Below are 23,473 nucleotides of genomic sequence, written 5' to 3'. Positions count from 1 at the left end.
CCATACTGCACACTCTGTCAGACGGCGTTATAGACTCTCCTCGTTTAATGGCCAACTTCCGGTCCTGTAAACTAGGTCATTAAATGAGTTGGCTGCTAAGTAGGAATTGTACATAGTATGTACATTACAATATTCAGCCCCCCAAAATGGTCAAAGGAAACCTCATCCTGATAACTTTGTTTTTATTTGCATAACTCTTACCTGCAGTACTGTAATGTATAACAGAAAATAAAACTACAGTACTGTACTATAGAGTATAATCAGTAAATATTACAGTACTGTATAAACAAGGTGTACTGTACAAAAAAAGACACTGAGGCTGTATCAACAAGATGTACAGAACTGCACAATGACAACAAAAAAGGACAGGTCATGTGAACAGTCGTTAAACAGGTAGGTCATTAAATGAGGAATATCTGTAGTAACAGAACAAAAAAAAAACACTTCAGAGGGTTGTGTTTGTGTACTTGAGTGATGGTGTGAACTCTCTTCAGAGTCAAGTTGGATGCCAGTTGTGAGACAGCCATGCAGACCAGAGGTGACCATGAGGGTGCTGAGGACAAATGTCAGAGTAGCTCCTGTCCACTCTGCCTTGGATTTGCCCTGTCCCTTGTGTCGTGACAGCAAATGGAAGGAACTAAGAAGATCATAGAGGGTGATTTTCTACAGGACGATGCTGCGTTCTTTTTTTTTGGTACCGGGGATCGAACTCCAGACCTTGTGCTTGGGAGGCAGGTGGAACCACTGAGCTAATACCCGGCCCTGCCTTCTTAATAATATATACACTGATAAAACACACATTTCCAGCAATAACCAACCAGTTTTACAAAAATGAAAATTATGCCTGACATTTATAGTGTTTAATTTGATATTTTTTTCCTCTATCAGCTAAGCATTGGATCTCTGCTACTCTCACTTTTTAAAAATTTCTCTATCATCTCAATATGACTCATGTTGTTTTCCTCAGGATGTTTGCTTCTCATGTATCTCAACACTTGAACAAAATAACAAAAATCAGTGTTTGCAATCTTTCTAAAACATCATAATTTGAGTTCAGTTATGTGTACCTTCGCAGTGTTTCTGTACAGTTTAGATTAAGAGTGCCAATAATTTTCCAAATGTGGACGGAGATAACACAACATTTACAGGTCACATTAAAAATACTAATTTGTTTATGTCTTCCTGAATGACAGAGCATGATACAAGTACTTGATGTTACACCACTTACGGTTGACATCAGCAACCATGTTACTAGACCGTCTTTACTGTTATCTGAGTAATTATTTCTGATTTCATTTTTCCCAGATCCTCTTTTGTTGCCAGTTCAGAGAGTCCAGGTGGTTGAGTATCAGATTGTTCCATCTCGTTTCCCTGTGGGGTTGCTGTAGGTGATCCAGAAGTCTGTTTTTGAGACTTGTTTACTTCTCATTTCCACCGGAGGGGGTGCTTCTGGCGCCCACACGGCTCACCTTCTCTGCCCTAGGAGCCTGGGATGGAGGCGGGGACCTTCCTTCCAGGGGCTGGGACCGGCTGAGCTTCTCTGCCCTAGGAGCCTGGAATGGAGGCGGGGAGCTTCCAGGTGCTGGAACCAGCTGAGCTTCTCTGCCCTAGGAGCCTGGGATGGAGGTGAGGAGGTTCCTTCCGGGTTCTGGGACTGGCTGAGCTTCTCTCTAGACCATCTTTACTGTCATTTGGTGGATGGAAAAAGTAAGTAAGGCACGTAAGGGTTAAATTGCCTAGTCGAGGTCATCTCAAGTGATCTGCAAGAATACTTAGAGGTTCTTGTCCCTCAGGCCTGTGCTGAGGTCCTACAAAGAACATTAGACTTTCCCTTCTCTAGCAAGAGGTTTACTGCGAATTTCCTGTCTGCAAAATGGGTAACAATTTCTCAAATTGGATAGTGTGAAAATAATTCATAACAACCCATCTAGTTCCTATGAGAAGGAAAATAAAATGTCCCATGAGAAAACTTACTGAGTATGAAAAAATAAAAGGTCTCATCTAATTTTAAAATGGGTAACATTCCATTTTTATAGCTTTAGAAGTAGTATATATTACTAGAAAGATGATCAGTGTAAAATTACTCAACTTGTTTATAAGTGTTAAGAAAAAACTGCTAGCAATCTTGTTACAAAGTAAAGGCTTAAGTAAAAAAAAACTAATGATTTCTTTCATTATTGATCTGATAAAATACTTAGGGTAGCATGTATATATCTCATACAGATCCTTTCTTGAGATATAAGCATGTTTTGGTTGTTTTTCATGGCTTAGAGAGAAAATGCAACTACTAACCCTATCCCTTTATTGCCTTCAGATATTTTTCTCAAGGAATTTTTTGTTTTGTTTTGTTTTGTTTTAAGGTGTCCTAGGGATTGAACCCAGGGCCCCGTGCATGTTAGCCAAATGCTCTACCACTAAGCTACATCCCCCATTTAAATTCTTAGAATCAAGCAAGATCTTGAATGGAAAAGAAAAAACCTATACATAAAACTAAATCCAATAAGCAAAAGCAAGAACTTGTTGTATTGGCTGCACATTTTCATTTTATACTTTAAAAACTCATCCATACTGATGGTTGTACAACCCTGAATAAGCTAAACATCACTAAATTGTACATTATAAAGAGGTGAATTCTATCTGAGCAAAGCTATTATTTTAAAAAATACATTTAACTAAATACTCAGTAAGAAAATCCTCTTATAAATAACATGTTTTCCCCCTTGCTAGCACCATATTAAAGAGTATAATACAAAAGTGAAATAAACACAAAGATGATGCCATCTATTAGAATAGGGTGTCTTTTATGCTGCAATTACAAGACTCAAGTTCTGATTTCCAAGATTTGTGTGAAATTCCCACAGAAACCAATAACATTAGAGTTCAAAGCTTAGGGTATAATTTGGCACATTCTGCAGTGCATTTATAGTTTTAAAGGATTTCTTGTTATAACTTTCATTCTGCTTTTGTTTCACTGACAAAAGGATCAGGTGAAGGTTATGTTCTCATCATGATATTTCTTTAAAGCCATTCCAGATAGAAACATGAACATACCCCAGTATAGCAATGTAGATTTGAACTCACTGACAATTTTTGGAAATAAATATTGTGGCCACTCTCCGCTTGGATTTTGAAAGAAGCAGTTAGAAGAGTAATTCTTTTCTAGAAAAATGGTTCTGATAGCATCAAAGAATCTTAGAGTCAGAATCACTTCAGAAATAATCTAGTTTAATCCAGTGCCCTCCTTGATGAAGAAATAGAGCCCCAAACAGGTTAGGTCATTTGCCCAAGGTCAAACAGCAAGTTAGTGAAAGAGCCAGATAGAGAATGTGTCTCCCGATTTCCTAATCAAACCTTGTCACCCTTTCCTGACCTACGCTACTGTACTATCATCTTGGGAAAATAAAAATTTGTTAAGCATTCTCAATTTTTAGAAAAAACATTGTATATAGCATAATCCCATGCCCCATAGATACTAAGACATTTTTTAAAATTACAAATTATTTCCCATTACTTTTACTGCTTTTTTTCACAAACAGTTTTTTGTAATTAATATCGTAACAAAGAAATTGGGCTGGGAGGCATTGGGGGTAAGAAAGTGCCACAAGCCACCGCATCTTCTTCCAAAGTTACTGTGCCTCGTGAACTCAAGAGAGTTTCAAAACTGAGCCAAGCGAAGGAGCCATGAAGTAAGCACTATCAGGCCATGCTGCAGAGTGGAAACCACAGTGACCACCCCGGAAAACAATCTCACACATTCCATCTAAAGCCTTTTATAAGACTTTGGTCTGGGGGCCAATTAGATCAACAAACTGAGACCTAGGGATACAATTTTGCAGAGAAATGTTCATTGCGGTGTTCCTTATAATGATAAAAAGTGGTAAGCATCAATAAGGGAATAGTCAAGAATACCACAGTATATTAATTTGATGATGATTATTGTAGCTAATAAAAGAAAATTTAGAAGAACACAAAATATATTTTTATGTGATTATAGTGTGAAGTTTAAGAAGCAGAATAGAAAATTGTATATATGGTTTATTTTTAAAGAATATAAAAAACTGCATAGGAAAATATAGTGGTTGTCTCTGTGTACTAAAATAGGAGTAGTTTTCTTTTCTTTTATTGAAACAGGTCTTGCTATATTACCCAGGCTGGCCTCAAACTCAGGAGCCTCCTGCCTCAGCCTCCTGAGTAGATTCCATTATAGGCATGTGCCATCATACCTGACTGGGGTAGTTTTTCTTGTATTTTCCAAATTATTAATGGAAAATACATCTGGCTTTTAGAGTAGAGAAATATCTAATAAATGTTATTAACACAAACGTAAAAGAACCAATCAATCTAAAACGAATCTAGAAGATAAAATTAGTATCTACCCTAACATTGAGATAAAGTCTCTATGGCTTTGGATTCAGATGCCTTTCTACCACACCACATAACCCACAGCCCCAATCCTCATGTTGTTGTCAAGTGCTTTTCTTTACAGAATCCTGGATGATTAATATCTAACATAATAAATAGTTCTTTGAGAGTCTAAAGAATACCATTCCCTCTAGAGTTTATAAATACTTCATTCCTTTGATTTGCTTGATCAGTGAGAACCAAACTGCACATGCCTCCCAAACTTAGTTCAGGTAGTGAGACCCTTCTGGCTGCTTCCTGAGGGGTTTCTTGATTTAAGTCCACCCCTCCTTTACTACACCTGGTAAAGTCATGTGTTTCCTTTGTACTGTGACAGCATGTAAACTCACACAAGAGCATGTAGAACCATAATCCCTCATGCCACAAAAATCCCGAATTAACCAAAGTTGTCACCCACATCTGGAAGAACAGGAAGCACTTTAAAGGATGATAAAACACTGCTTTGAACAAGAAAATGTTCTTCACTTAAGAAGAGAATTTGTTAAGGGGATTTCAAAATTCCTAAGTCTCACCTCTAGAGAAATTCTCCCTGTTGCTTACACTCTGGAACGGTAAGGCCAGATAGAAGAACGCTTTATCCCTCTGTCAGTGTGACTCATGTCGCAACATTTGAAATGAGGAGGATCCTTTCCTGAGTGGATCTCAAGAAAGGATCTAAACATGAAGGCAAACTGACAACCCTGGGTTCCTGCTGTCAGAGATTTGCACATCAATCCAGGCGACTCCATATGGCATCTGTTTTCAGTGATCATGTCACCTACCATCAACATCACATTAAAGCTGTGCAGTACAAACGGGTTCCTTCCCCATATTCACAAGCAGATGATCTCTGATGTCATCCCGGGCCTCTCACGCTGGGAAGAAAACACAGTGCAACAGTGTCTCCTGCTGCCGCCGCCGGTGACACACGCGCACGGGAGGGCCTCGTCCTAAGGAGAAGGAAGGGAGACTTCTCTCCCTGGCAGTACGGACTCCATTCCAGTGTACACTTCCTCTTCATCCAAGTCAAATGTGCTTTGAATTTGCATCACTCATTTCGAAGCATAAGAACATCATCTTCTCCGGATTAGAACTCTTCTATTATTCAGCAAATTCTCTCGTTCTCCTCAGGTTTCACAGCTTCACCCCCATCCTTGCCCAGAAAAAGCAACACAAGCTACTGGTTAAACTTGTTGTCCTGTCAACAGAAGAACCCGAGTTTCAGATGCCAGAGAGAAAATGACTGGTGTGGGGATATATTCTTATTGTTTTACAGGTTCAGCATAACATGCAGTGGGAAATCATCCTGGAAGGCTGCCACTAAAGCCCACAAGAATACAAGTTTCCTTTTCAGTATTATTTCAGGTTCTTGATGGAAGAAAAATGCGCATCTGGGAGCAATCACACTCAAGCATACATCCTCCTCTGATGCAGTTTTGTGAATCCAAAGTGATAAAAAGAAGTTGTGACTTTTGACATTACTGAATAAATTTGGAGGTACTGTTTGGATCAATCAGTTACTTCTTCCCGAAATAAATTCAGTATGTTTACACCCTTACCCTATGTCAAAAGAATGCATTGGCTATCTCCTGAATGAGTTAATTTATCTAAAAAAAGTTAAGGGGCCTGGAACTCATGTCGAAATCTGCACAGCATTTGTCCCAAGCTCTTTTCCTTCTAGCTCCCCACCCTCCCACCCATCCACACCATCCACCAAATTCCCAGTCACTTCTCTAACTTAAGATCTGCACCTGGGGAATGGAAGTTTTTTTAATCTCTTGTTTGGGGAAAATCTGACAAACCGGGTTGCACCCATCCTGTTTGCTGAAGTAGCTGCCTTTGAGTGCAAGGATGGCGTGTTAGCCGTGCGTTCAGAGTTGGCTGAAGAGGAACAGCAATTGCTCTGCCTGCCTTGACCTCAGAGCAATGACTGAGGTAGGTGTCATAGGAAATCAAACTCCATTAATGCTTCAGATTCCTTTTCGTTTCGTTCTGGCTGCGGGGCTTGAACCCATGGCCTCACAACCCATAGGTCCGGGCTCTATACTGAGCTCCACACAGGCACTTCTCACTCCTTAAGGAGCAAAATAGCCCTTTGCTCAAAGATTGACTGCGGATCTGGTTTTCCACCTCTCTGCTCTGATCTATAGCCGTGATTGCCCATTTAGGCATGTAATCCTGTTCAAACTTGAATTATTCCCTTTGTTCCGGAAGTGTGTATCTCACCTACAGAGTAGGAATGACTTACTTAGAATACCTTAAACCTGTTACAGTCCCTGTAGCCCAGTGTACACTCATTGAAATTTCTCCTTAGACTTAGAAATCTTAGCAACAGCACTAACAAACTATAGAAAGTATAGTAAGAGTTAATGTGTTAATTTTCTGTAGTACTTGGAAATTTAAAGCACTAAGCACTATAGTGAATAGCAACTTAATAAGATAATTACAGGGGAAGGAAGAGGGGCGGGAAGGGGCCAGAGGGGAATTAGGGATCAAAAATGATCAAGAAAAGAAAAAATATACATATATATCAATTCCTCAAATCAAATGTAATTTTATGTATTACAAATATACACTAAGAAACAAAAACTACAAGAAATACATCTTTAAGAAAAGATAACCAACCATTTATAACTTGTAACAGTGTTAAGTATGGACATGTTTTACTTAAGAACATTTCATTCCATCCTCCTTTTATTGGCTTGAGCATAATAATGAAAGTTTTGATAACTCAATTTGAGTGAAAGAGAAAGAGGCATTTTTAGTTTGAAGAAGAATTACCTCTCCGTTTAGCAGTGTCATTCTCTCAGCACACAGAATGGTTTTATTCATTTTAAGGTGCCATTTTTATGCCCTGAGCAGGAAGACTGTTAAAGGTAAACGCCTGAGCTGCTCTCTAGCTTAGGTAAGCATTTGATCACTGGTTTTGCTATGTGTTTCAACAGGGACAGCCTAACAAGACAGGCAGGCCCCCAGAGGGGCAAATGAGGACTATGGTGGATACAGTTAAGCCCCCATTATGCGTTCTATTAATAATTATATTTGTTTCTGCAGTGTGTACTGTCCCCGATCTCTGAGCTCATCCTATTATAATCCTCTCTAAAGAAATAACATTCCCCAAAGACCTGTTGACAGAGACCATTTCCTTCCATTCTACTAGCACTCTAGGATCCAAGCCTACAAGAAAAATATAAAGTTATTTTAAAGCAAAACATAGAATGAAATAACAATTAAAACTTGTAAAATGCTTAAATGCATTTACTGGATTTTTCTGTCAAGATGTGGTATTTAAGTTATAAATAACTCTTAGCTTAAACTGTATTGAAGACAGGAGAGCAGAAAATAAATGAAACAACTTCAAATCAATAATAGAAAACGGTAGAGAAAATAATTCAAAATAAAGAACTTTAAAATAAAAAGTTAATTTCATTTACTGTGCTGAATGTGAACTATATTACTCTCACTAATATTACACGTAAGCAGGGCTAAGGTGGTAGAACACTAGCCTAGCATGCATGAGGCTCTTAGTTCAATTTCCAGCACCACATAAAGCAAAATAAAAAATATTACTCTTAAGAGACAGTGTATTCCATTTTTGAAACATCGGTGCTTAACAGAATGCCTGAGCAATAAAGGCATTCAATAAGTATTTGACAAGTGAGCGAGACAATGAATACATGGCCAATACACTACCACAGATATTCAGTTTACAGCTGCATCGGAAGCAAACATGTAGGAGGAAATATAAAGAATTAGAAATCAAACACCACTAACCTAGATTCTTTGAAATTAATCTTGGAACTCATTTGAGAATAATTATTTGAGAGGGGGCTCAGTTGAATATTATATATATGTATATATCATATATATATCACATATATAGTATATATCATATATACTATATATGATATATACATATGATATATACATATATATATGTGTGTGTGTGTGTGTGTGTATATATATATATATATATATATATATATATATATATATATGTGACAGAATCCTAGGTATTTGGAAAGTCCTAGGTAAATTCTTAGAGGTTAAAGCTAGTGAACTTTTTTACCAATTATTCTTCAACTCCTGTATCAAATAATTCTAATATTTTTGTCACAGACCTCGTTCAGTTCTACATCACATGCAAATACCACACTAGGTCAAGGATATCATTTCTCTGGAGTCTATTTAATTTTTTAAACCATAATCACAGTAGAAAAACCGCAGAAGATGCTAATATTCTTGCTGAGAGGGAACACATTAGGAGTTCTCATTGGGACCAGGGTCAAGAATACACCCAGAAGTGTGTTTATTGAGGGTGATACTGAAAATCTTGGCATATGTAACCAATTTGGGAACATGTATATCTATCTGCATCCACATCAGACAGTTTGATAGTTAAACCCAGAGGCAAGATTCTAAGTGATGTACAAACAAGGCAGAAACAAGAAAAGCATTTTAAAAGCACATCATTAGACTCAGAATAAAAACACTATCCCAAGTAGTTTCTACATAAAACACACCCCCTTGTGGAATGAAAGATACATGCTTTACTATGTTCTGCCTCTTGTGGATGATGTCATCATTGTGATTACACGAAGGAGAAACTTCTCAGCTCCAGGTGGTGACCATCCCCTCCCTCTGGTAGCTCCAGTCTTCCCAAGTAAGTATATTTTTTGCTCAATTCAATTGTACAAAACACATTGCCTCTTTTCACTGATATGAGTGGATGAGCACACTGTTTTATTTTATTACTCTTCAGTCTTTGTTAATGCATTTTTCTGCATGATTTATTCTTGTAGAATAGTGATCACAAGCTTTTCCTAGATAACAGGACTTTTATTTTTTATTTTATTTTATTTTTTTTTTTGGTACCGGGGATCTAACTCAGGACCTTGCGCTTGCGAGGCAGGCAGTAGAACCACTGAGTTAAATCCCCAGCCCAATAACAGGATTTTTAAAAACCTCTTTTCTATTTGTTTCTAATACAGGTCAGGAATTTTTAAAAAAATGTTTATACAACTTCCTGGTATTCAGAAATACTGCTTTATTTTCTACTTATATGTCACTAGATTCCCACTAATTAATATGGAAGGGAAAGTGGATAATTCTTCTTTGTTAACCTTCATATACTAAATAACTATTTCAAAACTATTTCTAGGATGTTTAGGGATTTAGAAACCATGTGGTTCAACAGCTTCATTTTTAAAATTAGGAAATTGAACGAGGCCTAGAAAAGTCAATAGAATCACCTACAGCTACATTATCACTTAACAGCTGAGCTAAAACCAAATCCCACGCCTTCTACACCTCCTGATGCATTTTCTAATATATGACACAATATTGCTAAAAAGAAGAGTGAATTTTAAATGGGCTTTCCAGACAGTAAAATGCATTATGCCAACTGTGCTACTTATTCAAAAGCTACCAATCCCTTGTGATTTTTGTATTTCAAGTCTCAAAACTAATGCTAAAGTTTCACTCTGATGAAAATAAAGCTATGTTATCCATCTCCTAAATGGGATATTTTAAAGGCACATATTTTACTGTGAGATTTGCTCTGTTGTATGTGTATTTTTTAAACCAAGAAAATGGAAACATTTCTGATTTTTCCATTAGCTACAACAGCAACGTATTTCCTTCAAGATGAGGAAACAATGTTTGTATTTAATCTGTTGCACATTCCAGTTCTGCCAGATACTTGGCAGGTCCACAACACATGTTTGATGACAGCTATCTTGCAATTACTAATTGAGGAAGCTTTAAGTAATTATTCTAAAGCTATGTTCAGTGTGTAGCACAATGATGAAGGCCAGATAGTGGAGAGGAATCTGTCACTGAAGTCATTAAAAGAATCCAAATACTAGCTTGTAAAGCAGCCAGCTGCAGCCCACTTGTGATAGACCATGTACAAAAGGTCAGATGACTTTGATATAAATGCTTTGAGAAAGCAGACATTTGCTATTTAAAATTCACACTAGTTGATTTTAAAACAAACAACAAATACTGCTTTGCTTTCATACTATTACAATGAAATAAGAATAACCTGTGCAAACACTCTTTGGCGTTCTAGAAATATTGAACACATACAACTTCCTTCTTTTGAAAAAGTTGTTTTTAAAAAATGGAATTAGGGGCTGGGGATTTAGCTCAGTGGTACCAGGGCCTGCCTTGCAAGCATTAGGTCCCGAGTTCGATCCCTGGTACCCCCCCCCCCAAAGAAATTAGAATACCATTTGTACCACTTCCTTTGTTTAAAAATTGATAAAAGATTCAGAAAAGATATTTCTTGTATGATTCATAGATGGTAAACAAAATGTTCTACATTCCCAGAAGAATATTAGAATATCTATCCAAGTACACTAGATTTCTTTCAAAGAAAATGTACATATTTGTCAGTGAGAAAAAGAGGATTGTTACATATCTCTCTTACTAAAGTTGGCTTGGTTTAGCCTGTGTCATCATTAGCTTATACTTTTTAAAGCTGTGGACAATTTAAAGTAGAAATTTTCAAATTATGAATTTTGACCCATTTATCAGGTCCTACCATAAAGTATAAAAGCTCCATTATGGACAGTGTACATAACTACTTTGACTTTTTGGGGGGGTGGGTACTGGGGATTGAACTTGGGTCCTTGCGCTTGTGGGGCAGGCAGCAGAACCACTGAGCACTAAATACCCAGCACTACTTTGACTCTTAAGATAAATGTTTTTTTTACTGTGAGTCATGATTAAGTTCAAAAGACACTGATGTAAGATTAAAGCAATTATGAACATTACTAATTATCTTCAACATTTTGTGCATGCTTCTCTTCTTTGATTTCCTTTTTGGTAAACTTTAGCTTTTTAAAAAATCATTGTCATATCCTGAAGTTTAGTTTCTATGCTTAAAGTTTTAAGAAAGAAAAAATATGTATCAGATAACAAACTTCCCTAGAAATCAATTTATTTTTAGTAAACAGCTAATTAGGAGTCAAGACGTCTAAACATCATTGTACAAGCCCTGTTGTAATTTCTTTCCCTAGTTTATTTGGTGAAAACGATAGTTCCTGCTACTAAATTGCTTTCTAGAGCCCTTGTAAAATGAGTATTAGCAGACTAATAATATTGTATATTCTGTTCTAAGCAAGATGTTGGATAAATATATAGATAGATGGAGAGAGACCTGTTGGAACAGCAGTTTAAGGCTCCTACTAATTCTCCTCATTACATATTTTCTTTCTCCTCCTTATATCCTTGAAAATATCCCTCTTAATTAAGTTTCATTTCTTTTATGTATACACAAGATGGGGATATGGGCATATTCCCTAGGAGTTGTTTTGTTTTGTTGTCCTGGGATTTGAACCCAGGGCCTCCCACATGCTAGGCAAGTGCTCTACCACTGAGCTTCAGCCCCATCCCAGCCCTGTTATTCTGAGACAGGATCTTGCTAATTTTCCCAGGCTGGCTTCAAATCTGGGATCCTCATGCCTCAACCTCCTGAGTAGCTGGCATTACAGGCTTGTGTTTTGATGCTCTGCTCCTTCCTGGGAGATTAATGGTCTGGTTGCAAGGTCCAGACCCTAACCAGAGTCCATACTTGGACAAGGTATGGACATCAGACTTAGTAACTGGAAATGGCCTTCAATCCTGTCCTACACCACTGCCACCAGCTTATCCTTTCCCACTTCAGACTCAGGTATCAGGCAGCAAGGAAAAAAATACCCATAAGGAAATCTTGGTGTTGTGTAATTCTACATGAGACAAAGATTAGTTTCCACTGGGCAGGTCATCTGGGGACAGGTGGAACCTGAGCCTCAACAACAACTTTTGGGCATTGATGTTAGGAGGGAGTCTCAAAGGAAGCTGTGAACGCAGCCAGAAAACACTCAACAGTATAGTAAAAGGTTGAGAGAAAGATAACAGAAAACTCCGATGCTCTTTTGAAGAAGATAAAACTGAAGGAAGACACTGTGGAGAGGATGGGCCAGGAAATGAATCAGTGACAGATGCGGGATCTGAACTCTCCCACCTTTGTTTATGCAGGTGGCTCAGTTCCAGCTCATCCAGTACTCAGAATGAAAGAGAAAGAACATGAAATTGTGTAGACACTGAGTTCTCAGTTTAGATCTTCCAATTGCAAGCTGTGCAATAACAGGCGAATCAGGTCACTACTCTTTGCTTTGGTTTCAGGATAGAAAAGTAACACTTGCATATTAAGTGCTATGCTTAGCACAATTTCTGGCACATAGCAGGGCATCTAAATGAGATCTACTATTGTTGCTCTTACTAAGAAAGATAGATTTATTTCTTCAGTTCTGTTCCCAACCATAATTTTCCTTGTGGTCAATCATACATATTTTGAGATTGCTGACCAAGGTCTGAAGGCCGACCAGGGTCTGAGGAGGGAGCCTTGGACACACTCATGAACTTTAAAAAACTGAGCCAACTCTACTTCACAGTGGCAGGTACTCTGGAGAGCTATCTTAGTTGGCAAAGGATTAGTCTATATTTCATAACATTTTTACTTAGGGAGGTGTTTGAAGTTGGTGGGCTAACATAACTTTGCTCTGTGGAGACATGTAGCCAAATTGTGGTGATGAATTTCTAAGTGCTGTGCACATTAAGTGTTCACTGTAATGATAATAAATAACATTTACTTCTAACTCATGGGCTCTGTCTACTGTATTATGCTATTCCTGAAGTTTTTATAAAAGTTCACCTTTGCATAGAAAGTGTGTGCAGAAACAGCTCCCAGCACAGAGGAGGCTTCTGGGTAGGTGTGCCACAACTCCCAGCCCAGAGGAGGCTTCCGGGTAGGTGTGTCACAGCTCCCAGCCCAGAGGAGGCTTCCAGATAGGCGTGCCACGGCTCCCAGCATGGAGGAGGCTTCCAAGTGGGTGTGCCTCAGCTCCCAACGCTGAGGAGGCTTCCGGGTCAGCATGGCACAGCTCCCAGCACAGAGGAGGTGAGCAGTGCAGGCCCCAGCACGACTGCCTCCCCACCTGTGAAATGAGAAAACACCTAAACAAGCCTCAGAACAAGACTTCCAGATCACTTACAGCAACACCAAAGGGAAATGAGATGGAACACTCTGATACTCAACCACCTGGACTCCTTGAACTAACAACAAAAGAGGATCTGGAAAAAATTAAATCAGAAATAATTTCTCACATAAGAGCAGAGATTGTACCCATAGTGCAAGACATGATTAATAAATCTAGAGAGGACAGAGATAAAAAGTAGAAAGCTGAGGAACATGATGGAATCCCAACATATGAAACAAATGGAATCCACAAAACAGATACAAACAGATTTCCAGGAGATTAAAAACTCCACTGAAAGTCTATGTAATAGAATGAGCCAATGTGAATACAGAATTTCCGATATAGAAGAAAAGATTGCAATTAGTGACCAGGAAAAGAAAAAATTCTTTAAAATTTTAAGGGACCATGAGAAATCAATCCAGCAGCTGCTAGACAATGCAAAGAAGAATAACATAAGACTAATCGGAGTCAATGAAGAAACAGGAGACAGTGCAGATGACATAAAAAAACTGTTCACAGAAGTGATGGCAGAAAACTTCCCAAGCAGGGGAAAGGAACTTGACATACAGATAAACGAGGCATATAGGGCTCCAACTAGCCTTGACCAAAAAAAATCTACACATAGGCATATAATTGTTAAGATTCCAGAAACCCAACAGAAGAACAAAATTCTACAAGCAGTTAGAGAAAAGAAACAAATCACATACAAAGGAAAGTCCATCAAAATCACAGCAGACTTCTAAAGGCAAACCCTCAAGGCAAGCAGAGGTTGGAGTGATGTATTTCAAGCCCTAAAGGAAAACAATCTCCAACCTAGATTGATGTACCCTGCAAAACTATCTTTCAAAATTGATGGAGAAATAAGATACTTTCATGACAAAGAGCACCTTAGTAACTTCAGGAATACCAAACCAGCACTCCAAAAAATTTTAGACAAAATCCTAGGAAAAGACAATGAGGATCACAATCCCAGGAAGCCCAGCAGAATGAATCTGCCAAGCATGACAAGAAATTAAAAGCAAAGGGGGAGAATCAAACAAAAAGAAAAGGTCATGACAATGATAACTCAATACATGTCAGTTATAACCATCTATGTTAAAGGTCTCAACTCACCAATCAAAAAGAATAGAATGGCAGAATGGGTCAAGAAGCAAGATCCAACAATATGCTGCATACAAGAAACACACTTAATTCAAAAAGAAACTCATAGACTGAAAGTTAAAGGGTGGAAAACAATACTCCATGTGACAGGAACCCGAAAAAAAGCAGGAGTAGCTATCCTCTTTGCAGTGGATTTCAAACCCACACTGATTAAGAGAGACAAAGAAGGACACTATGTCCTTGTAAAGGGAACAATCCAAGAGGAAGAGATGACAATCATAAATATCTATGCACCAAACACTAGTACACTCAACTATATAAAACAAATAGTAATGGACATGAAAAACCATATAAGCACTAATACAATAGTAGTGGGGGACCTCAATACCCCACTGTCAGAAATAGATAGATCAACTAGACAAAAAAAAGCAATGAAATACTAGAACTCAATCAAACTCTTGAACAAATGAACTTAACAGATGTTTACAGAGTGTTTCACCCCACAAAATCAGAATACACATTCTTTTCAGCTGCACACGGGTCATTCTCCAAAATAGACCACATACTTGCTCATAGAACATATTTAGTTAAGTGCAAAGGAATTGAAGTTATCCCCTGTATATTATCAGACCATAGTGGGATGAAATTGGAGATCAATAGCAAAAGAAACCTCAAAAACTTCATAAACACATGGAAATTGAACAACACACTTCTGAATAACCAATGAGTCACAGAGGAAATTAAAGAAGAAATCAGACAGTTCCTTCAAATAAATAACAATAATAATACAACATATCAGAATCTATGGGAAACAATGAAAGCAGTCTTATGAGGGAAATTCATAGCAGTGAATACTCATATTAGGAAAACAGAGCGAGCCCAATTAAACAACCTGATGCTGAACCTCAAGCTTCTAGAAAAAGAAGAGGAGGAAAAACCCAAAGCTCATGCAAGGGAGGAAATTATAAAGATCAGGGCAGAAATCAATGCAATAGAGACTAAGAAAATAACACACAAAAAATCAATGAAGCCAAGAGTTGGTTTTTTCAAAGAATAAACAAAATTGACATACCTTTAGCCAGCCTTATCAGAAAAAGGAAAGAAATGGCCCAAATCCATGCAATTAGGAATGAAAAGGGTGAAATTACAACAGACCCAGCAGAAATCCAGAGGATCATCAATACCTACTTCGAGAAACTATATGCTAATAAGATGGAAAACACAGAAGAAATGGACAGATTCCTAGACATGTATGAATTACCAAAGTTGAATGAAGAAGATCTAAAAATTCTAAACAACCCAATATCAATGAAATTGAACATGTAATTAAAAACTTACCAACCAAGAAAAGCCTGGGTCCTGATGGCTTCACCACTGAATTCTATAAGACAGTTAGAGAGGAACTACTGCCACTACTGTTTAAACTCTTCAACAAAATTGAAAGGGAAGCAATACTCCTGAATTCATTCCTGGAAGCAAGCATCACCTTGATCCCCAAAGCAGAGAAAGACCCATCCGAAAAAGAGAACTATAGCCCAATCTCACTAATGAACATAGATGCAAAAATCCTTACTAAGATACTGGCAAATAGAATCCAGAAGATCATCAAGAAGATCATACACCCTGACCAAGTGGGATTCATCCCAGGGATGCAGGGATGGTTCAACATACACAAATCAATCAATATAATACACTATATCAACAGAGCCAAGGACAAAAACCATATGAACATCTTAATAGATGCAGAAAAAGCATTTGACAAAATACAACATGCATTTATAATAAAAACCCTACAAAAATTGGAATAGACTGTCTCTACTTCAATCTGATAAAAGCCATCTATGAAAAACCAACAGGCAATATCATACTAAATGGTCAAAAACTGAAATCCTTCACACTAAAATCAGGAACAAGACAAGGATGTCCACTATCACCACTCCTGTTCAATACAGCTTTGGAAACATTAGCCACAGCAATTAGACAAGAGAAAGAAGTAAAAGGAATAAAGATAGGAAATGAAGAAGTCAAACTGTCATTATTTGCAGATGACATGATACTCTATATCAAAGACCCCAAGAACTCCACCAAAAGTCTTCTAGACTTAATAACCAAATTCAGTCAAGTAGCTGGATACAAGGTCAACACAAAAATCAACAGCTTTCCTCTACACGAACAACAGAGTCACTGAGAGAGAAATAGGGCAAACAATTCCTTTCACAATACCATCCAAAAAACTGAAATACCTAGGAATCAACCTAAGAAAAGAAATCTTTTCTGAAAACTACAGCACTTTGAAAAAAGAGATTGAAGAGGATATCAGAAAATGGAAAGACATCCCTTGCTCCTGAGTAGAAAGGATCAACATAGTGAAAATGGCCATACTTCCAAAATTGCTATATAGATTCAATGCAATCCCAGTTGAAATCCCAGCAGCATACTTCACAGACCTTGAGAAAACAATCCAAAAATTCATTTGGAACAAGAAGAGACCCAGAATAGCAAAAGCAATTCTAGGTAACAGAGACATGGCAGGGGGTATCACAACCCCCAACTTGAAACTATACTACAAAGCTACTGTGATAAAAACAGCATGGTATTGGCAAAGAAACAGACCTGAAGACCAGTGGAACAGATTAGAAGATGCAGAAACAACTCCAGACACACTCAGCCACCTCATCTTTGACAAAGGAGCCACCTCACTGGAGGAAAGATAGCCCCTTTAATAAATGGTGCTGGAAAAATTGGCTTTCAACTTGCCAAAGATTAAAACTAGGCGTATATCTCTCACCATGCACTAAACTAAAATCTAAATGGATTAAAGATCTAAATATTAAAACAATCGCTGAACTGGCTGGAACAGAGGTTAGGTAGAACTCTTGAAGACATTGGTGTAGGAAAAGACTTTCTGAACAAAACCTCAGTTGCCTGTGAACTAGCACAAACAATTAACAAGTGGGATCTCTTCTTATTAAAAAGCTTCTGCACAGCAAGAGAAACCACCAACAGAGTGAAGAGATAACCCACAGTATGGGAAAAAATTTTCACCAGCGGTCCTTCAGACAAAGGTCTACTATCTTGAATCTATAAAGAACTTAAAAAAAATCAGACCTCCCAAATTTAAAGACCCAATCCAAAAATGGGCATCTGAAATGAACAGACATTTCTCACATAAAGAAGTAGAAATGGCAAATAAACATATGAAAAAATGTTCAACATCACTGGTCAATCAAGAGATGCAAATGAAAACAACACTGAGATTCCACCTCACTCCAGAAAGAATGGCTGCTATCAAGAAATCAACCAATAACAAATGCTGGCAGGGCTGTGGGGAAAGAGGAACCCTTCTCCACTGCTGGTGGGAGTGTAGACTGGGGCAACCACTGTGGAAATTAGTATGGAGATACCTCAAAGAACTAGGACTGGAAGTCCCATTTGACTCAGCTATTCCCCTGCTGGGGATCTTCCCCAAAGAATTAAAAGAATCGTACCACAGTGATATATGTGCACCCATGTTAATAGCAACACAGTTTGTAATAGCTAAAACTTGGAAGCAGCCCAAGTGCCCATCAACTGGAGACTGGATAAAGAAAATGTGGTTTTTTAATAAGATGGAGTACTAGTCGGCCATAAAAAATGAGAAATTAGAGATATATTTGCTAAATGGATACACATTGAGGTGATACTCTTAAGTGAAATAAATAGGACACACGTGTAAATATGAAGTAGTTTCTCTAGTGTAAGAAACTGCAAGTGTAAATAAGGACTAAAAGGTACAATAGATAATGTGAAATAGGAAGAAAAGGGGCAAAGGGGAAGGGGAAGTGGGAGGGGTAGGGGAAAGGAAAGAAGGGAATGGAATTAATATGAGAAAATGAAAAAATGGAAACAAAGTCTTTGTAAATAGGGAGGGGTGGAGGGGTTGAAGGGAGGGCAGGGGAAGGGGGAAAAATAAGAACCAAGAGAGACTATGTAAAGGTGCAAATTTCCAATGATGAATGTCATTATATTGTATACCTAAAATGCACCAATAAAAGGATATACAAAAAAAAAAGAAGAAGAAAGTGTGTCCAAATGAAACAAGAATTTCTGAAACAATCCCTGACTGCATCCATCTAAATGAGCAGAGCCCCTTGTGAAGAAATGCCCTTGGGAAGCTATGCACACATTCTAACATTCCTGCCGTAGCCACACTTTTTTGGAATTTCTCCATTTGAATTGCCCTATGACCCAGTTTATGAGGCATACAAAAAAGCCAGACTTACTAATTTCCAGTCATACATTATTTTTCACTTCTGATAGAATTACCCAATTTAAACATCCATCTTGGCTCCTAATGAGTTTGCCCACTTCCAAGCTAAGATCTAGTCTCAAAATGTGACTATGTGCCACTCTGCACGGTATTTAGAAGAACATATCACATGTTCCGAAGGCATCCTAGAGACAATTCCATGTGCTGGAATAACATCCTCCTTGGCAAAGAGCTTGCTGCAGGCCACTCTCTAGTTGTGATGTACTTGTTTTTAAGCCTCCATCCAACAAAAAACAGTTATCAAGTGCTAACTGCTGTGGAGCTGTGCTTCCACTCATTTGCTCCCTAAGTATTTATTAGTCCCTCCTACTTGGGAGGCTTTGGGCTGGGGATCTGATGCTGAATGGGACACACTCTCAGAGAGACTTCATCCAGTTAGGAAGTCAAATATTAAACAAGGAATTGTAGTAAAGAGGAGCTGTAATGGAAACGTAGTTCAGGGAGAACCTAGCTAGTGTAGCAATCAGGGTAAACATTCCTGAGGAAAGTATTTTAAAGCTGAGACTTCAGAGTTGAATACAGGATTGTTACAGATGGAGGGCAAAGGAGCAGGAGGAGAAAGAAGTTCAGTGTGGTTCAGTGTTTGGGGGAATCTCTGGAGCCTGGCAGAAGGCAGAAAATAGGAGGGGGAATAAGCCATGTTAAAGAATCTAGACTCATTGAGTTGTGCAAATCCTGAAGAGGAGATAGGCAACTCTGCTTGCAGAAGGGATTAGGAAGAAGTGACTGGAGATAGGGAGACTGTTAATAAAAATTATTGCAAAAATCTAGGAGAAGATGATGGGAGTTGAGATGGGGAGAACATGGATTTGAGAAATGCTCAGGGGATAGAAGCAACAGGACTTGAACATTTATCGTAAGTGAGAGAAGAGGAACAGGGAAGAGTTGGGGAGGATGGTCACCCATCCTGGGGGTGGTCACCCCCAGGGGAAGAGAAGACGTGTGCACTTTTTGCTGTGCTGTGTTGGAGAGGCAGCAGAGGACTCAGACGAAGACATCATGGAGGTGGCTGGATGTACAAGTCTGTGTCTTGGGACAAAGGTGGGCTTGGAACTATGAATTTGAGAGTCATGAGTGAGAGCAGAAAATCACACCGCCTACGGTGTGTGTCTACAGTGCAAAGAACATAAGGGCCCTGACAAACCCTGGGACACGCCCATCTTTAAGGGTTGTGCAGAAAAAATATGAGCACAAGGGAGGCTGAAAAGTGAGCCCGAGGGAGGGCAGCGTCGAGAGTGCATGGCAGCCTGGAGCTCAAGGAAGGAGTATTTCAGACACTGCTCAATGTGTCAGATGTTCCCCGGAGGTCAAGTAAAGGGAAAACTGAAAAGTACAAGAATATAACTTAGAGCTATGAACACAAGTTATAGATGACCTGGAAAGAGGCTGGTAGAAACTCTCTTATGTAATGTATTGTGAGTGGGCCTGGGGAACTGGTCAATAGTTCAGTGAAAAAGTAATGAAACGGGAGATAATGTTTTTAAAATTTACATTTTTAAACATATTTTGACCTCAAAAATATAACTACAAATTTATTTGCTTTTTTTTTTTTCCGTGGTGGTGGTACCAAAGATTGAATCCTGTAACACTGAACTACACCCCCAGACTCTTATTTATTTATTTATTTATTTACTTGTTTATTTACAGACATGGCTTTCTAAGTTGCCAGGCAGGACTGGGCCCCCCAGAGAGCTGGGATTATGGGTGTGTGCCACCATGCCCAGCTCACTTGCTGATCTTTTGAGATGGGGCCTAAACCTTCCTTTGAGGATGATCCGTTTATTGATATTCAGTCTCAGTTTCCTATTCTTTTTCTTTTTTTTTTGGTACCAGGGATCAAACTCTGGACCTTATGCCTGCAAGGCAGGCGCAGTGCCACTGAGCTAAATCCCTGGCCCCAGTTTTCTTTTCTTTTGATTTGTTTGTTTTATTTTTTTGTGACAGGTTAGTTCAGGTTGGACTTGAACTCACTGTGGCTGTCCTCACATTTGAGGCAATTCTCATGCCTCAGTTTCCCGAGTGCTGGGTTTACAGGTGTGTGCCATCAGCCTAGCTCAGCCTCAGTTTTCTTGTATAAAGCTTATCCATAAGTGCCCTATGAGTCCCTGTCTTAGTTTATTTAAAGTAAATAAGAACTTAATGGTGCTCAGGAAGCAATCCAAGTACAAAACCCTAGGAATTTATAATTTTCCCCAATCTTTTGTTGCTCAGTACAATTCAATGAAATTGAATTGTGTGTAATTGTTAAATTTACATTTTATTTTTATTAGTACATGTGTAGTACATAATGTTTACATTCCTTATGTGGATCCGGTACATGTACATAATACATCTTAATTGCCATTTTCCCCTTTCCCTGATAAGGAACACAAAGCCATTTTCTTTTTCAAAATCTTTCCAAATTATTTAACTTAATTTCCATAGAAATAGCCATTTTCAGCTGAGCACACCACTAAGCTCAACTCTCTGGGAGGCTGAGGCAGGAGGATCAGAAGTTTGAGACCAGCCTGGGCAATTTAGTGTCTTAATGAGACCCTGTCTCAAAATAAAAAATAAAGAAGGCTTGGGCTGGGGATTGAGCTCAGTGGAACCATGCCTGCCTCAAAAGCACAAGGTCCTGAGTTCAATCCCTGGTACAAAAATAAATAAATAATAAGGCTTGTGATGTGGCTCAGTGCAGAAGCCCTGGGTTCAATCCCCAGTACCACAAAACAAAACAAAAACATTTTCTTTTTCCTATTTGCATTTCATGTAACAGTTATATATTGGTTTACACAACAATTAAGTAAAGTATGTGATCACTGTAATAAGTAACCCTGGAATAAGGCTATAACTCTCTAATGAGGTAAAGAAAAATCCATGTGTGTCTGTGCTAGGCAGTAGCATATTGGCTATCAGTGTTCTGTCTGCTATCGGCACCCGTCAGTGGGCTTCGTGGGCTGAGAAGTAGCAGTTGAAGTAACAAAAAGATTGGATGAGCTCTCTCTTCCAAGAATTCGACTGTGAAAGAGAAGAAAACAGTAAGTGAAGACACAACCAGGGTCGGGGGAGAGGTAAACACATATTCATAATACAGAAGAGACTTAAGTTTAAATTCCACAAGGAGAGGTAAAATGTAAAGGCAAGAGGGAAGATGGTCAGTAAAGGTCCTGAGAAGTAGCAGGAATGGAACTCATTGCTCATGTAGGACCATTAAACGTGGGTAATACAAAGGCATGTTTTTCACTATAAGAGGAAAGAAAAATAGTATATATTTGGGTGTAAGGATAAGTTAGGTTTGGTAGCACAAAGTCAAAAGAGTTTATATCTGGTAATATTTCTTCATTTTTGAAAAGTGAGAGAAAAACAAGAGAGTTAAAGCTTTATGGCTAATGGAAAAGATGAGAAACAGTGACTGCAGAGAAGGAAAGCGAGCACTGTGGGATTGCAGTTCAGTGCTGAGAGCCTGCCTGAGCTAGCTGAGCACTGGGTTGAAATGGGAGGAGCCAGCAAAGACAGGTACAACAGGCCTCCTGTTAATCAGATGGCAAAGAGAGGCATAAACCAACAATTTCCAAAGAAAGAAGTAAATAGAATACATAATTGTGAAAATTAGTGAAGTAGTCTATCCATAGCAACATGAATGAATCTTGAAAAACTTAATGCTGATATCACAGATGTATGCATCTACACATGACAGATTTATGTCCAAAACTACCAAAATGTATACATTAAATGTTTGTAGGCCAGGGATTTAGCTCAGTGGTTCCACCGCCTGCCTCGCGAGTGCAAGGTCCAGAGTTCAATTCCTGGTGCCAAAAAAAAGAAAAAGTTTGCAACTTTTTATATATTAATTATACTGCCATAGAGCTAAAAGCCTAAACAAATCTACAAAGGCTTTCTAGGTTAAGACATTAATTTTGGGGGCGGGGAGGGGTACCAGGGATCAAACTCAGGACCTTGTGCTTGTGAGGCAGGCAGCAGAACCACTGAGGTAAATCCCGGCCCAAGACATTAATTTTTATCAATCAAAAAAATAAAAACAAGAGTCAGACATGGTGGCACACCATGTAATCTCAGCTCTGGGGAGGCTGAGGCAGGAGGAGCACAAGTTTGAGGCCAGCCTCGGGTACACAGTAAGACCCTGTCTCAGTCCCCTAACCCCCAAAATGAAAGAAAGAAGCATGGTACAAGCATGGTATACTGTAATTCCATTTGTATAAAATTTGAAAACAAATGAAATATAACTGTATACTTTAGAAATGTATACATATAGGTGTGTGTGTGACAAAATAAATGGAAAAACAAGAGAGTGGAACTATAGCAGCCATATCATGGTCACCACTTTTGAGAGGAGTGTGATTAGACAAGGGCCCACAGGGATGTCCGGGGCACTGGTGATATTCTACTCCTTGCCCTGGATAGCGGTGTATTTCATCCTGTTAATCAAGGAAGTGAACCACTTTGGATTTAGGACAAGGGACTCATTATGGGAATCAGACTTTAGAAGATTGCTGGAGGAGGTGGGGAAGTGAAGCTCCTCAAGAGAGAAGTGGCCGACTGGAGGAGTCACCAGTCCATCTGCCTGAGGAGCCACACACTTCGGGCTGCTGAACAGAGACATAGGGACAACTTGGGGACAAGTCTATGGGGAGCT

Source organism: Heterocephalus glaber, unplaced genomic scaffold, assembly GCF_053883595.1.
Source record: "Heterocephalus glaber isolate CG9 unplaced genomic scaffold, H.glaber_assembly_v1.0 deba00001564, whole genome shotgun sequence".
Lineage (NCBI taxonomy): Eukaryota > Metazoa > Chordata > Mammalia > Rodentia > Bathyergidae > Heterocephalus > Heterocephalus glaber.
Note: the sequence above shows the minus strand (reverse complement) of the source record.